This window comes from Limulus polyphemus, unplaced genomic scaffold, assembly GCF_000517525.1.
Source record: "Limulus polyphemus unplaced genomic scaffold, Limulus_polyphemus-2.1.2 Scaffold746, whole genome shotgun sequence".
NCBI lineage: Eukaryota > Metazoa > Arthropoda > Merostomata > Xiphosura > Limulidae > Limulus > Limulus polyphemus.
The window spans coordinates 348,158-362,794 of record NW_013666356.1 but is presented as its reverse complement, the minus strand read 5'-3'; the positions used below and the strand labels follow the sequence as shown (position 1 = coordinate 362,794).

General features: G+C 34.6%; 1 protein-coding gene across 2 annotated transcripts in view; it reads right to left on the bottom strand.

The window, feature by feature from the left end:
- The window catches only part of LOC106460307 (synaptotagmin-1-like), a 48,769-nt gene extending 46,086 nt beyond the window's left edge, over positions 1–2,683 (bottom strand). The window contains exons 1-2 of one of the 2 annotated variants that reach the window (XM_022387004.1): positions 2,519–2,682; positions 958–1,087 (exon numbers count right to left, since the gene is read on the bottom strand). The gene's annotated coding sequence lies outside the window, so the exon portion shown is untranslated. Of the gene's footprint in view, positions 1–957; positions 1,088–2,518 lie in introns of both variants that reach the window. The other variant, XM_013920001.2, reaches the window with a different exon arrangement.
- Positions 2,684–14,637: the final 11,954 nt, after the last annotated feature.

Here is a 14,637-nt window from a genome sequence, read left to right as displayed (position 1 = left end):
AATAACACAACATTTTTTTTTTTGCATTAAAAAGTGTAATTTTAAAGCAGTCGTATATGTCAGGTTTGAAAATAAGAGAATAACACTTTCCCTCATATTTTAAGTGAAACAAAGCTGCAATATATTTGATAGATATTCCAAGAATTATTTTGTTCTTTCGAGAAATGAAATATTTATTTTTTGTTTGTATTTTTTGGCGTAAAAACTACACAATGGACTATCTGCGCTCTGTACACCGCAAGAAATCGAACCTCGGATTTTAGCTTTGAAACGATTTATTAATTATTGTTTATATGTAACATCAAAAGCAAAGATCATATCACAACAAACTTTAAAATGAGTCAACAGAACTAAAATATGTCTTTGAATACTTCATTTTAAAGCTTTGGCAATTTATTTTTATATATTAATTTGACTTTCGCAGTTCATTAGGACCCCAGTGTTGGGCTTCCACAACATCCGAAAACAACCCATTCCAAAGGCCAACCACATTATTAGAAAAATAAAACTGTCTTAGCTGAAGATGACTCTTACCTTGCCAAAAGTTATATGTGTGTCCCTTAGTCCTACTAATCTCACTACCCCCCAGTGGCATAGTAGTATGTCTGCGGACTTATAGCGCTAGAAACCGGGTTTCGATACCCGTGGTTGGCAGAACGCAGATAGCCCATTGGGTAGCTTTGTGCTTAACTTCAAACGAATAAGCAATTCACTAGCCTATATATTCTTATTCACAGCTTTCTCGCAGTAGCCTACATTATCACTACTCGCAAAACTCAAGTCTGTGTTTAACATACAACCTTTTGCATAGATTATTTTGCGAATACATAATTTATCAATCTTCCATGGCCCCAAGTTACATGATTATTCCATATGCTATCTTACTTGCCCGCCCGCGATATATTTCAACTGTGTATCATCGAATATTCTAAGAAATGAACATTAATTCATGTCTACCTCTGAACCTTCTTCTTTTGTATATTATTGTTCCTCGGTGGGACAGCGGTACCTTTACGGTGTTATAACGCACAAATTCGGGGTTAGATTCCTGCGATGGTTACAACAAATAGACCAGTGTGGCTTTGCTCTAAAACAAACAAACTGTATATTGTTAATGAGTTCAAAAATTATATTAAACTCTACAAATACTTAAAATATATGCTGGTCTCTTTATTCTTGTTTCAAATAAAGCAGCCCCACAGTGGCTCAATGGTATGTCTGCGGATTTATACTACTATAAACCGAGTTTCTATACTCGTGGTGGGCAGAGCACAGATAGCCCTTTGTGTAGCTTTGTGCTTAATAACAAACAACAACAACATCAAATAAAGCAAGTTTGAAACGTAAATATGTAGAAGATCTCTGGATGACGATGGTATGAGTTACATACCAGGATGTAGGAGTTTTAGATATACTAAGTGCAAATAGGCGTAAAAAAGGTTTAATTTCATGACAATAATTACTACATACCTATACTTTCTTAAAATGTGATTTTTTGAAGTAATGCATTTGTCAAAGGGATTACAAAAATAAAACAAACTGTAAGACTAGACACAAAACAAAAAAAATATAAGATACTTCGGCTACATCGATGTACTATCTAGTATTAATGAGGTCGCAGAGATTTAAAATATTAATAACTTCATCGTCAGTTAGGCTGGTAATAGGTGGGTGACAACACGATCCAACTTTCTTATGCTCTGGCCATGTATTACACTGCAGTGTTCGAGTATTTAACGTACGTTGCAGACAGACTCTCACAGGGCTTATAAAAGTGGCGCATGTTCACGCATTGAAAATACTGGCTTTGTTTGTTTCGGATATTCGTTCAAAGCTATTCACTCAAGAGATATCTGCAAGCAGTCTCTAACTTTGAACTAATAACAGATATTCAAGAACATTCATTGTTAACTCTAGGGCTACTCTTATTGAAAAGTGGGGTTCGATTGTAATTTATACAATACACACACGGCCCCTAATTGCGGCAAAGGGACGCGAACCACAGTCCCTCGGATTGATAAAGTCTGGAATATATATATAATTTTACAGCACAAATTATATATATATATATATACCACAGAAGATTGTTAAGAAAAAAATATATATGTACACCATTATGAACTTGTGTTAAGATCATGTTTAGAAATATAGTATTACATAAGTACTAGGATAAAACATAACGCGAACAGGGGTCCAATATTTCAATAATTTAAATATCTAAGGAACAGACAATACCTGGTACTTTAGTGCCTCTGTGTATATATTATACAAAAAAATCATTAAATGGCGTTACGATGTAAATTTTAATTATCTTTTATAACAGGCTCAGTTTGACAGAAATTTGTATAGAAGTTTTATAAGCCATTTTACAGACTATGTTAGACTAGTCATCGGACCGGAGTGTGGTACTACATAGGGGCTGTCGCACTGTATTATAGTAAATTACTTCTTTTTGATTATAATAATAAAGAAAACAACAACAAAGCATCTTCTGATGTTAAAACATAATTAAGCTTACCTTTACTATAGGAAATATATCAACTTATTTCCCTGATATTATTTAAACGGCTTCACTTCTGTATGTGTGACATGCTACTTCGGCACTGCAGTTGCTAGCCGCGCTCTTCGCAAGATGGCGGCAGACGAACTAGTGATCAATATAAAATGGAGTCCCATAGATTCAGAGCAGCGAGAGCGACACAGCCTGCTGCGGCTCTTTCTAGCTGACCCTGACCATTACGCACTTTGCTTTGCGACTTGATTAACTAAGCTTTAATCAATACATTTCACAGTATAGCTTTCTCTAAACCTACTTCGTGAAATATATTTATTTGTTTAAATAAGATTTGCCAGAACGTGTAGAAATGCTGATTTGTAGTCATCCAGGCTATATAAGAATTATACTGATGTGTTGAAAGAAACTAAGCGCCGTTCTTCAGATCTTTAAAGCACACTGTATAAGCTTTATTTGTTCTAAATAAACTCCCATTTCTAAACACTTTATGTTACTTTTTTAACGTAAACCATCCACATTGTTGTTTGCTGATTGTTGTTAAGCGCAAAGCTACACGATGGGCTATCTGTGCTCTGCCCACCATTGATATCGAAACCCGGCTTTTAGCGTCGTAAGCATGTAGTCTTGTCGCTGAGCCATTGAGAGGCTATGAAAATGAATGATTTATTTCTTATGGTCTTAGAAACAAACTTATACTATAGCTTAAAAAATTCTCGATGAGATTGAATTGTAATTGTTTGTATTAATAAAGGACATCTGTTGATATAAAACACTAAACTAATTTAAAAAACAAAAGCACAGTAGCGTAACATCAAACCCGTAATTAAGGGTGCCCCATATTACCAAGGTGCTCTGCCCACCACGGGTACCGAAACCCGGTTTCTATAGTTGTAACTCCACAGGCATACTGCAGTGCCACTGGGGGGGGGGCAATTAGGAATAAAGCAATTTGTTTTGTTTTTTCGGCGATACAGCTATGGACTTGCACCATCCCAGTCCTGCTGCGACCAGTCAGCATTAGGAAACGGTTCAATACTAAGAGGGCATGTTGGGACTTCAGGATCGTGGACGAACTACTGGAAGAAGTGCATCAGCCTTTCTGTTCACCACGTAGTTTTACCTATTTAGATAGTTAATTACTTAACTATAAAGATCGTTCTAGTGGTACAAGAAAGCATATAAATGGGGCTGTAGAATCCCCCAAAAAAAACCAAAATCAGTTAATACAAACACAGAGGACAGAAATAAAGGCAGGTTGACAAAAATAATATCTCTATTTATGCCTTCTATAAGTGAAACTGAATCCCCATTGTCACCTTCATTGACACAGTTATACCTTGTGCAATTGTTGTTGTTATGCTTTTTTCAAAATACCATTGCATCCTTTGAAAAAGCCGTAAGTATTGTCCGATTAGCGACTGATGATGAGGCAAGTATAGCAAATAATGAAACTTTGATTGAAAAGGAACAATATGAAAATGAAACTAGCCATTATCATCCACATGGCTCTATCCCAGCCGATACAGCAAACTTTCCGGTAGACATTGATCATGACACCAATGTAAAAAGGTTCATTATTTAAAATTGATCTTGCAAGCCCAAAGTACCTTTCTCACGAGACAGGCTATTATTACAAAGTAACTAAGAGTAAAGTTAAAGCTCCCAGGAAATCGTTATTTTATTCTTTAAATCTAGATAGTGCGTATTGTGAACCATGTTGGCTGTTTGAAAATTGAAAACACACATTAAGATGTAAGGTACGGGCAGTTGGGATAAACGTTTGGCATGGCACTTTCATGAAAAAAATAAATAACATGAAATGACCCTTTCACACTTAGCACCCTTTGTTATTTACGACACAGTGAGACATGTCAAGACTATAAACCTGAAAGTAGAAACTGAAAACCAGAACAGGTAAATTGTTACACAAGGGCTATCTGCACTAGCCGTCCCTAATTTAGCAGTGTACGACTAGAGGGAAGGCAGCTAGTCATCACCACCCACCACCAACTCTTGAGCTACTCTTTTATCAACGAATAGTGGGATTGACCGTCACATAATAACGCCCTACAAATGAAAGGGCGAGCATGTTTGGTGGGACAGAGATTCGAACCTGCGACCCTCAGGCGCGAGTCGAGCGCCCTAACCACTGAGCCATGCCAGAACAGATAAATTGTTGGACACTATGAGAATAGTTTACATTACTTACAATCTAGCTTTCCAAAGACGCAGAGAAAAAATAGAAGAGAAAAGTAGTGGAAACTTCAACAGTCATAGTACTCTTCAGTAAATATGACTCAGTTTTAAAACGGTTTATTGAAAAGGACACCAAAGTAAAATATCTTAGGCTACAAATACAAAACAAGCTGATTGAATTGCTGTCAAAAAGTACAAAGTAAATAATTACTAGAATAAATGGGGCCCAGTTTTATTCTGTTATGATGAACAGAATGCAAGATATAAGAAAGAAGACCAATTTATCAGGTTTTCCAATATTTAACAATATTTCATGATGTTAATGAAATTCCAGCCGAAGCATTACAGTCAAAGTGCTGAGGTGCCAGACACTACAATAGTAAAAATGATTGAAGACATGGGTTTGTTAGTTGGAAAATGTAGAGGTCAAGGATCTGATGGAGCTAGCACAATGATTGGTCTTTACTCTGGTATCCAGAAACGAATATGTGAAAAAAGTGCTGCTCATAATTTAAATTTAATATTGAATGATCCTTGCCATAACATTCCTGAAATTAGGGAATTTTAGGACATTTTGCAGCGACTATACTCATTTTCAGCTAAAACATCAAATGGTGAAAACTCCTTATAAAAGTAACGTCTTTTTAAACTCAACGCTAAAAACATTGTGCCCCATAAGCTGGGCATTCAGACACAATGGTTTTCCTGCTGTACGCTTTCTCTTTGTTTATGTAAGAAGAGCACTAAGTAGAATCATATTACAATCTAATAAGACAGAAGAGCTTTTAGAAGCAATTGGACTGAAAATGGCATGAAGACTTTCGTGTTCGACTTGAGACTATGAACATTGTATCGAAACTGCTTCATCCTTAGAACATGGATCTTTTTCTAGCTTCTACTGCAACCGAGACATTTACAAACGTTAAGAAACAGTTTGAAGAAGCTAAAGAAAACTAGTTGGGGTCTTGAATCCAAGTTTACCGAAAAATGTGTATGACGTACAAAAAGAAAAAAAGCATTTTGACAAACTCTGCAAAGACTAAAGATTGTCTGATCGTGAGGAAAATATAAGATATTTTTTTTATTATTTTTGAAACATAACGCCATTTTGCCTCGTGTTGCTGATGGTGCAACGGCACTGAAACTCTTTTTACCTATACTAATTACTGTGGCTTGTGTATAGAAAGAAAAATAAGAAACAATAACAACAAATATAACACATATAACACTAAAACTATATGCATAATAAGTTTATTGGTGTCTCTTTTTGCAAAAGTGTCACTTGAGAAGAAGCACCTTGTCTGCACTGATAAACTTGGCCACCATTTCATCACCACCACCACCACTATATTTTGCAAAAACATTAGGGTAATTAGAGTTATATCTTAAACATTACCATACTAAATTGAAGAATGTAAAGGATGGGGGGTGTTCATCAGTGCATGTGAGGTGTCTCTTCATATGTTGCACTTTTTCAAAATGAGGCAGCAATAAACTTATGACATTAGTTTTATGAGATTTAGTGTTATTATATATATTGTTTTTTTTTACAATTGTAGCTGCCCACTTACCACCCATATTTGATTTTAAACACTACTCTTTAAACTTTTCAAAAAATGTAATATTATTTTAGTATCTTTTAATCTTAAGAAGCTTCTCCTCCCTACGAAACAAATGTTTCCCCTATCAGTAAAGTAATCAAAGTATGTAAAGTCACTGTCTGATATTTTGTTTAGCTCTATCACATTCTATGCTTAAGTTTTACAGTCCTGTCAGTCTCTCCTGGGTTATAGAACTTTTAAGGTAGTTTTTGATCAATTTCAGCTTTGAAAACAACTTTTCTGTATTCGTCACAGTACCTGGTATAGTCAAAAAGAGTTTTAGAACCGTTGCAACACCCAAAACGCTAGGCAAAATAACGTTATGTTTCGAAAATGAAAGATCAGTTAGGTCTTTAATTTTACCACCTATAATCGGTTGTATTTCGTCCTTCAATGCGGTTCTGTTTGAAAGTCCGAAGAAAAATCCTCTTTGTACTGAGCTACCAGAAATTCGGCTGCTTTAAAGATGCACAGTTACTAGCATTAATAATTTCAGAAGAATGCATAAAACGAAACCGACAAATCAAAGATATCCATGCACTTTCAAAATTTCCACTACTTTTCTCTTCTATTTTTTATCTGTATCTTTGGAAAGCTAGATTATAAGTAAAGAAAAGTAAACCATTCTCATTGTGTCCAAGAGTTTACCTGTTCTGGTTTACAGTTTCTACTTTCAGGTCTATAGTCTTGACATGTTTCCCTGTGTCGCAAATAACCAAGGTTGCTAAGTATGAACGGGTCATTTAATGCTATTTAATTTTTCATGAAATGACTTGTCAAACGTTTATTCCAACTACCCGTATCTGGTGATAAGAAACGTGTTTTCAATTTCCAAACAGCCAACATGATTAACAATACGCACTATCCAAATTTCAAGAATAACACAACCACCTGTTTTTGGTTAAATTGTGTTCAGGGTTACTGATGAAGAGTGGAATTCTCCGAAACTAGTATAACCCAATACCACACGTTGATCAAAATATAGACTGAAACTGGATCTCCCTTGAACTTAGAAATTTTAGAAAGAAATTTTAGGAATACTAATTTTATTTATTATTCCTGTTATTGTGTGGCTATATAATGTGAAGAACTGAATAGTTGCCAATGTCACCTTTTCTTCACTTCACCTATCCAGTGTACAGGTTTTTCTCCTAGTGACTATAAAGCACGTTCACACCAACAATATGTTTGATGGTTTTCATTGGTTAAAATTCGTCGTTTGTTTTACTTCTCTAAATATGGATATTTTGCTATTGTCATTATTAAGCATATTATTTAATAATCGCATTTTTTCTTTAGATGAAATTTCCTAGAATTAATCCACACTGTCCTATTTACTTTCTTTGTTCACAAATAGTGCGATTTAATATATGAGTAATCAATGAGAAAAATATCTTAGCATAACTGGTTCAAATTATTTTTCAGACTAATCTAGTCAGTGTTTAACCAGTCAGTTTTAGGAATTTGTCTAATTAATAATTTTTTGTCCATTTTGTGACGATGAGCTCAGTTTACTCATTAAAAACACTTTCTTGAAATAACCAAAAATCTATTTAAATTTTTTTCGCCTGTGAATTTCTAGTTTATTATGATTAAAAAAATTACCGTCGTTTTAACGTAATTTCCTTTGACAGAGTTATTTTTGTTCTTTCTTTATCTAACTCTCGTTCAACAAATAATATTTTTGGGTAGGAAGTATAATTAAAGTATAGAGAAGAAACAACTAATTTTGTTGACATTAGGGAATGAAAACTTACATTTGTATACAAAGGTGTTACTCATTTGCTTTTCCAGTTGCTCAAGGGCTGCTCATTAATTTGTATTCCCATTATTTCGTTTGTTTATAGCGTATTTACGCTTTCTATTCAAATTTCAAATCTGAATAGAAAAATGTTTCATTTTCTGTACAACTTAGTAAATAAAATGAGAATGTTAAGTATTATCTAATTAATTTTCTAACGAAGAAAAAGTGTAACAAATTTCGTAATTATATTGATGTTACACTTTTTATGCTATTTCAATTAATTACATTCTTTCAGATGAAAAGGTCAGATTATAATATTTCTCAGTATAAAAACAATGAATTTATACGAGTTAAGCTACGTGACTATTTTCGTAGTAAATAACACCATCTTGACGTCATGCTAGAATTAGTGTGAAATATTTTACTTGAAAATTTATAGTGCTCACGAGTATTTCAGAAAGCTCAAAACCAATGATTAAAGTAACTCATAAGACTCATAACCAGAGCTCTAAGTAAGCATTTAGTACCCAGGCAGACCATCATATTTGCGCCCTCTTTGTGAGTGGTGTGGCAAGCCCTTTTGTCCCCTCCCACCGCTTTGCGCCCGAGGCTGTTGTCCCGCTTACCCAGTCCTAATGATGTTCTGCTCATAAACTATCCACAATCAGTCATTATAATAATCCACAAGGCTCATAATCAGTGTTTAAAGAATCTCATAATCACCATTAATCAACAACAAACGAATCAAACTGTCAGAAGTATTGATATTGGAGAAACTAGTTTCGACACATTCGTGCGTCCTTTTCAGTCTTCTGGTAGGAAAATTGGTCAACGAAGTCTGTACGACGAGATGAGTTTAGCAAACTTCAAGTCAATGACAAAAGCCTTGAAACCGGTTTTGTTTCTAGATATTTTTCTTTTCTACTTTCTGATGTTTGACTATATCAAAGGTCACTACCTGGATGTGGTAATGTGTCTTTTCAAAGCCAAAATATTGGACAAAAGAAGGTATTTAAAGTTAAGTATTTCCCAATTTATTCGTTATTCAAATGTAATAATCAGATATAGAACTTTCTGTGAATGCACTACGAATATATCAAGGACTGGAAAATAAGGACAATTTATGAAAAAGAAACACAACTTCAAAAAATATGAAATTATGAATTATGAAAGCCAAGTTTCGGACATAGCAGGACAAAACCTGGCAAGAGGATTTGGAGTGGCCTTATCTATATGGCGTAGCACTCTTACCACAGGAGTACCAAGAAAGGATAAAAGACACCCAGAAGACTACTCATGCATGATTGGATAGCCTAAGAATAGGTTTACAGGGTTGATGAACCTAAATCTGGCATAGGAGTTTGGGGTTCCAGGGACGCCATGTCTGAAACTGCATTTAGACCCACGCTCACAAGCTCTCCGGAGCAAACATAGCACACATGCTTATATACCAAGTACAGGTGTCCTAACGGGGTTTATTTTGAGGTAAGGACCTCTTCTTGAGGTAGCTATAGAATTAACTGGGGATAATGGCGGAGTTTTACCGATATATTGGGGACTCTATGAATCATGAAGGGCTTTGGGCCCCTCAGTGGAGCGCAAGGAATTTATGCTATCCAACATAAAGTATTAAGACCACAAAAATTTCTTCCTCTCTTTGTGCCCCTGGAAGCTTGTTTATTAAGGCTATTAAGTTAGCTGTAAGGTAAGTTTTAAATTGGATTAGACAGTGGTGAGGGCCAGGAAAAACTAAATGCAAAAAGAATAAGAGGCAGAGAAAATCTAGCATAGAAAAGGAATATAAAAGTAGTTACTATTGTAACACGAGAAGTATAGAAAATAGAATAAATTATTTTAGAGCACTAATAAGAATGGAGGATTTTGATATAATGGGAATAACTGAAACATGGTTCTTTGAAATACAGAGTTACAGGCTATTTCATAGGGATAGAATATTAAATAGGAGAGAAGGAGTGGCTTTATATGTAAGATATGAGTTACATCCTGTTGAAGTTGAGGATATCAAAGATAATAGCAAGGAGATTGAATTTTTTTTATTAGTGGATATAAAGGGAAAAGGTTTTAGTGGGAATGTGATACAGATCACCAGATGATACGATACTGATTAAATTGGTGAGAAACTTTATAATGATATTAAGATTTCAGCTGTTAATGAAGTCATATTTATAGGTGATTTTAATTTCAGGTATATAGATTGGGAAATACTAGAGTCAAACCATGAGGGAGAATGGTTTTTGAAAACTGTTCAAGATGGCTTTCTTCACCAATTATTCAAGGAACCTACTAGAAACAATGCTATTTTTGTTTTACTGTTAACTTCAAATATAGAAATGATCAAGAGGGTGGAAATGGGGGAACATTTGGGTGCAAGTGGTCATTGCTCTATTAGGTTCAATGTTTTGCTGCATATGGCGATAAGGAATAATGATATTTTTGGTTGCAAATTTTGAAGTGATGCGACAAGAATTATCTGTTGTGAATTGAGCAGCTGAATTATTTGGAGACACTGATCAGATGCGGAAAATATTTAAACATTTAAATATTTAAGTTTTTCAAAATTCAAGATAAACATATTCCTTATAGAAAGAAAAGGGTAGCTGCAAGTAAAATCAGGTTGGTTCACAACGATTTTAAGAAATAAAATATAATCATAAACTTAAGAAATTTAAATTGACTGCTATGAAGGAGACTTAGAAGAGTATAGAAGATCAAGAAAGTTGGTGAAATAGGAAATTAGGGTCAAAAACGATGTATGAGAAAAGGTTGGCTGAAAATATAAAAATTAAAAGTAAGGATTTCTTTAAATACATTAAGGGTAAACAAAATGTTAGAATGGGGGTAGGACCCTTGAAGGATGATAAAAGAAGGCTAGTATCTGATGATTATGAGATGGCTAGGCTATTAAATTATGCTTTTTCTTCGGGTTTTACTAACGAAGATTTAAGGAGTATTCCACATCTTGAACAGTTGATAAATGGAAACGAAATCAAACAAGATGACTGCATTAATTCTGAGCTGGTTAATAAAAAATAGGAAACTTTAAAGAATGATAAGGTTCCTGGGCCAGATAATATTTCCCCAGGGGTTTTGAAGCAGGTTAAAGCTTGGATATGTGAGCCATTTACTACCATTTTTTGTCAGTCCTTGAATAGTCAGCAGGTACCAGAGGATTGAAAGTTAGCTAATGTAACTCCTCTTTTCAAAAAAAGGTGACAAAAATTGTTCCAATAATTATAGATCCATTAGTATTACTTCAGTTGTGGGAAAAGAATTTGGAAAATCTGTTAAAAGATACTTTGCAATGTCATTTAACAAAGTTTAGAATTTTATTGGGCAGTCACTAAGGGAAAATCTTGCCTTACAAATCTCTGAGAATCTTTGAAAGGGTTACTGCTTATGTAGATGAGGGTAAGAGTGTAGATTTAATGTACCTGGATTTTCAGAAAGCATTTGACAAGGTGCCACATAAAAGGCTTGTACAGAAAATTATCTCTATAGGTGTGGAGGATAAGTTAACAAATTGGATAAAAGAGTGGCTAGATGGAAGAAAGCAGAGGGTTGTTACAAATGGAGTTCAGTCGAACCGAATTAATGTCACAAGTGGGGTACCTCAGGGCTCAGTCTTAGGACCTTTGCTCTTAGGAATGGTCAATAACTTACTTACATTTGGAGATGATATTAAGGTCTTGGCTGATGCTAGTTGTGAAGAGGATACTGCTGATTTTCAAAAGGATTTAGATCATTTAGTGAGTTGGGCAAATAAATGGCAGATGGTTTGGTTTGTTTTGAATTTTACGCAAAGCTACACGAGGGCTATGTGCGCTAGCCGTCCATAATTTAGTAGTGTAAGACTAGAGGGAAGGCAGCTAGTTATCACCACCCACCGCCAACCGAATAGTGAAATTGACGGTCACATTATAACGCCCCCATGGCTGAAAGGGTGAGCATGTTTAGTGGGATGGGGATTCGAACCCACGACTCTCAGGTTGCGAGTCAATCGCCCATAACAACCTGACAGATGGGTTTTAATTATAATAAATGTAAGATAATGCATGTGGATTATCATAATTTGAATTAATTGGGATTGGAATAACCTTACGAAAGGGATCTTGGTGTAATAGTTGATAATTTCTAAAGCGATTCAAGCAGTTTGCTGTTGCTAGTGGTAGGGGGAATAGGATTTTAGGTTGTATGTACAGAAATATTGAATACAAATCCAAAGAGGTTATAATTTCATTGTATAGGTCACTGGTTAAGCCACATTTGGAATATTGTGTTCAGTCTTGGGCTTCTTACTTTAGGAAAGATATTGAATTGTTGGAAAGGTTACTAGAATGGTGCCTGGGATGAAGGGGTTGTCATATGAGGAAATATTGAAATCTCTCAAATTGTTTTCTCTTGAAAAATGAGAGTTAAGAGTGGATCTGATTGAGGTGTTTAAGATTGTAAAGGGAATCGATAGTGTTGATGCATCATCTCTTTTCATACTTAATAGTGAGATTAGTTTGTTTGTTTGTAATTAAGCACAAAGCTACACAATGGGCTATCTATGCTCTGCCCACCACGGGTATCGAAACCCGGATTCTAGCGTTATAACTCCGCAGACATACCGCTGTGCCACTGGGGGGCAGTGAGATTAGTAGGACTGAGGGACACACATATAAATTTTGGCAAGGTAAGAGTCATCTTCAGCTAAGACAGTTTTATTTTTCTAATAATGTGGTTGGCCTTTGGAATGGGTTGTTTTCGGATGTTGTGGAAGCAGTAAATTTAAGTGAGTTTAAGCAAAAGATTGATAAATATATGAATGATAAGGGCTGGTTTTAATATTTTTTTAAAATTAATTTAATTTAGAGGATGGAACAACCGAGATGGACCAATAGGTCCCATGTTGTTCCAAAACGTTATGTTATGTGAGCCTCGGAGCTTATAATATTAAAATGCGGGGTTAGAGTTCTGCAGCGGGCACAGTACAGATAGCCTATACTGTCGCTTTGGTTTAAAAAACCCCAAAACAAACAATATTTAATGTCGAGGCTTACAAATGTCGGAATTAGTATATAACTTGATGAAGAAAATGAACACTGCCCATTAAGTTACATAGTAAAATTAACATGCCACTAACATTTAAAGATTCAACGATAAACGAATTGCACTGTTTTGTTAGTCGTATTTGTCTGCTTGAGTTATATGTACATGTACATGTATATATATATATAGGTGCTAAATGAATATTTAAAGGATGTTAAACATTAGCATCTTCAAAAAATAACTACTATGCAGTTGTTGTTGCGACACAATGGGTTATATGCACTCTGTCCACCGAGCAGAATCGAATACCGGATTTTAGCGTGGTGCAATTATTATTTAATATCACTTGTGGTATTTGTGGCGCATATAATGATAAGAACGTGTTCTCCAGTTATATAAGTTACAAAAATATTAAACATACAAAATTAAATAATTTTACTATTTGCAACATATTTTTTCAATTATTTTAATATATGTTTTTGGAAGCAATAAATTACTTTTGTGATTGTACAGACAAATAACACATTTACAAATCCACTATTATAATTTATTATTGTATAATAAAATGTGAAGTAATAACCTACGAACGTTGTATTACGTCATGCCAAATGTAAATTAAATATTTCATTACATATTCAATAACTTCATTCTGTTAGAAATACCTAAGTAAAGAACATCTTTATTAACCCGTAAGTGCTGTTAATCCAGGAAAGATATGTTTCAAACTTTAAAGTGTTAGATTTTCCATTAAGAATAGTAAATGTGCAAGTGCTCTAACGACCTGTAATAAAAAAGTTACAAAAATAAGTTATTGATTTCTTTAATATTTTTTTTCTGTTTATCATACATGTATTACAAATATTAATTTTTGAATTTGGCAAATTATACATGTTCTGCTTTTTTATGAATATTTTTAGCGCTCATTCAAAGAATAGCCAAATAATGTAAATTGAAATTTTGAGTAAACTAAAACTCTTCCTGAATTGACCAGTTTTAATGAGTAAATGAAGCTTTTGGATTGAGTTGTTAATCACTTTCATGTCGTATTAATTAAAATCTAACTTTTATCATAGAGAGGAAGTAGAAGAGAGAAACTGTACCAGGTTTGACTTACTAAATGACATCTGAGACATTAGATGCTAGGGTCCGTGACTCGCACCCCGTTGTCGCAAGATAGCACTCTGCACTTTGGCTTTATAAGAGTGACTGTCAAATCCTACAATTCGGTTAAACAAGAGTTGGCAGTGGGTGCTGTTAAATCCCACTATTCGGTTAGACAAGAGTAGTCCAATAGTTGGCAGTGGTGCTGTTAAATCCTACTATTCGATTAGACAAAAGTAGTCCAAGAGTTGGTAGTGGGTGCTGTTAACTTCTACTATTTGATTACACAAGAGTAGCCCAAGATTTGGCAATGTGTGCTTGTTAAATAGGTGCCTTAACTCTAGTTTTTCATATTAAAATTCGGGATGGCTAGCGTAGATAGGCTTTGTGTGGTTTTGCACAAATATACGAAATATTATTGGTTGGAA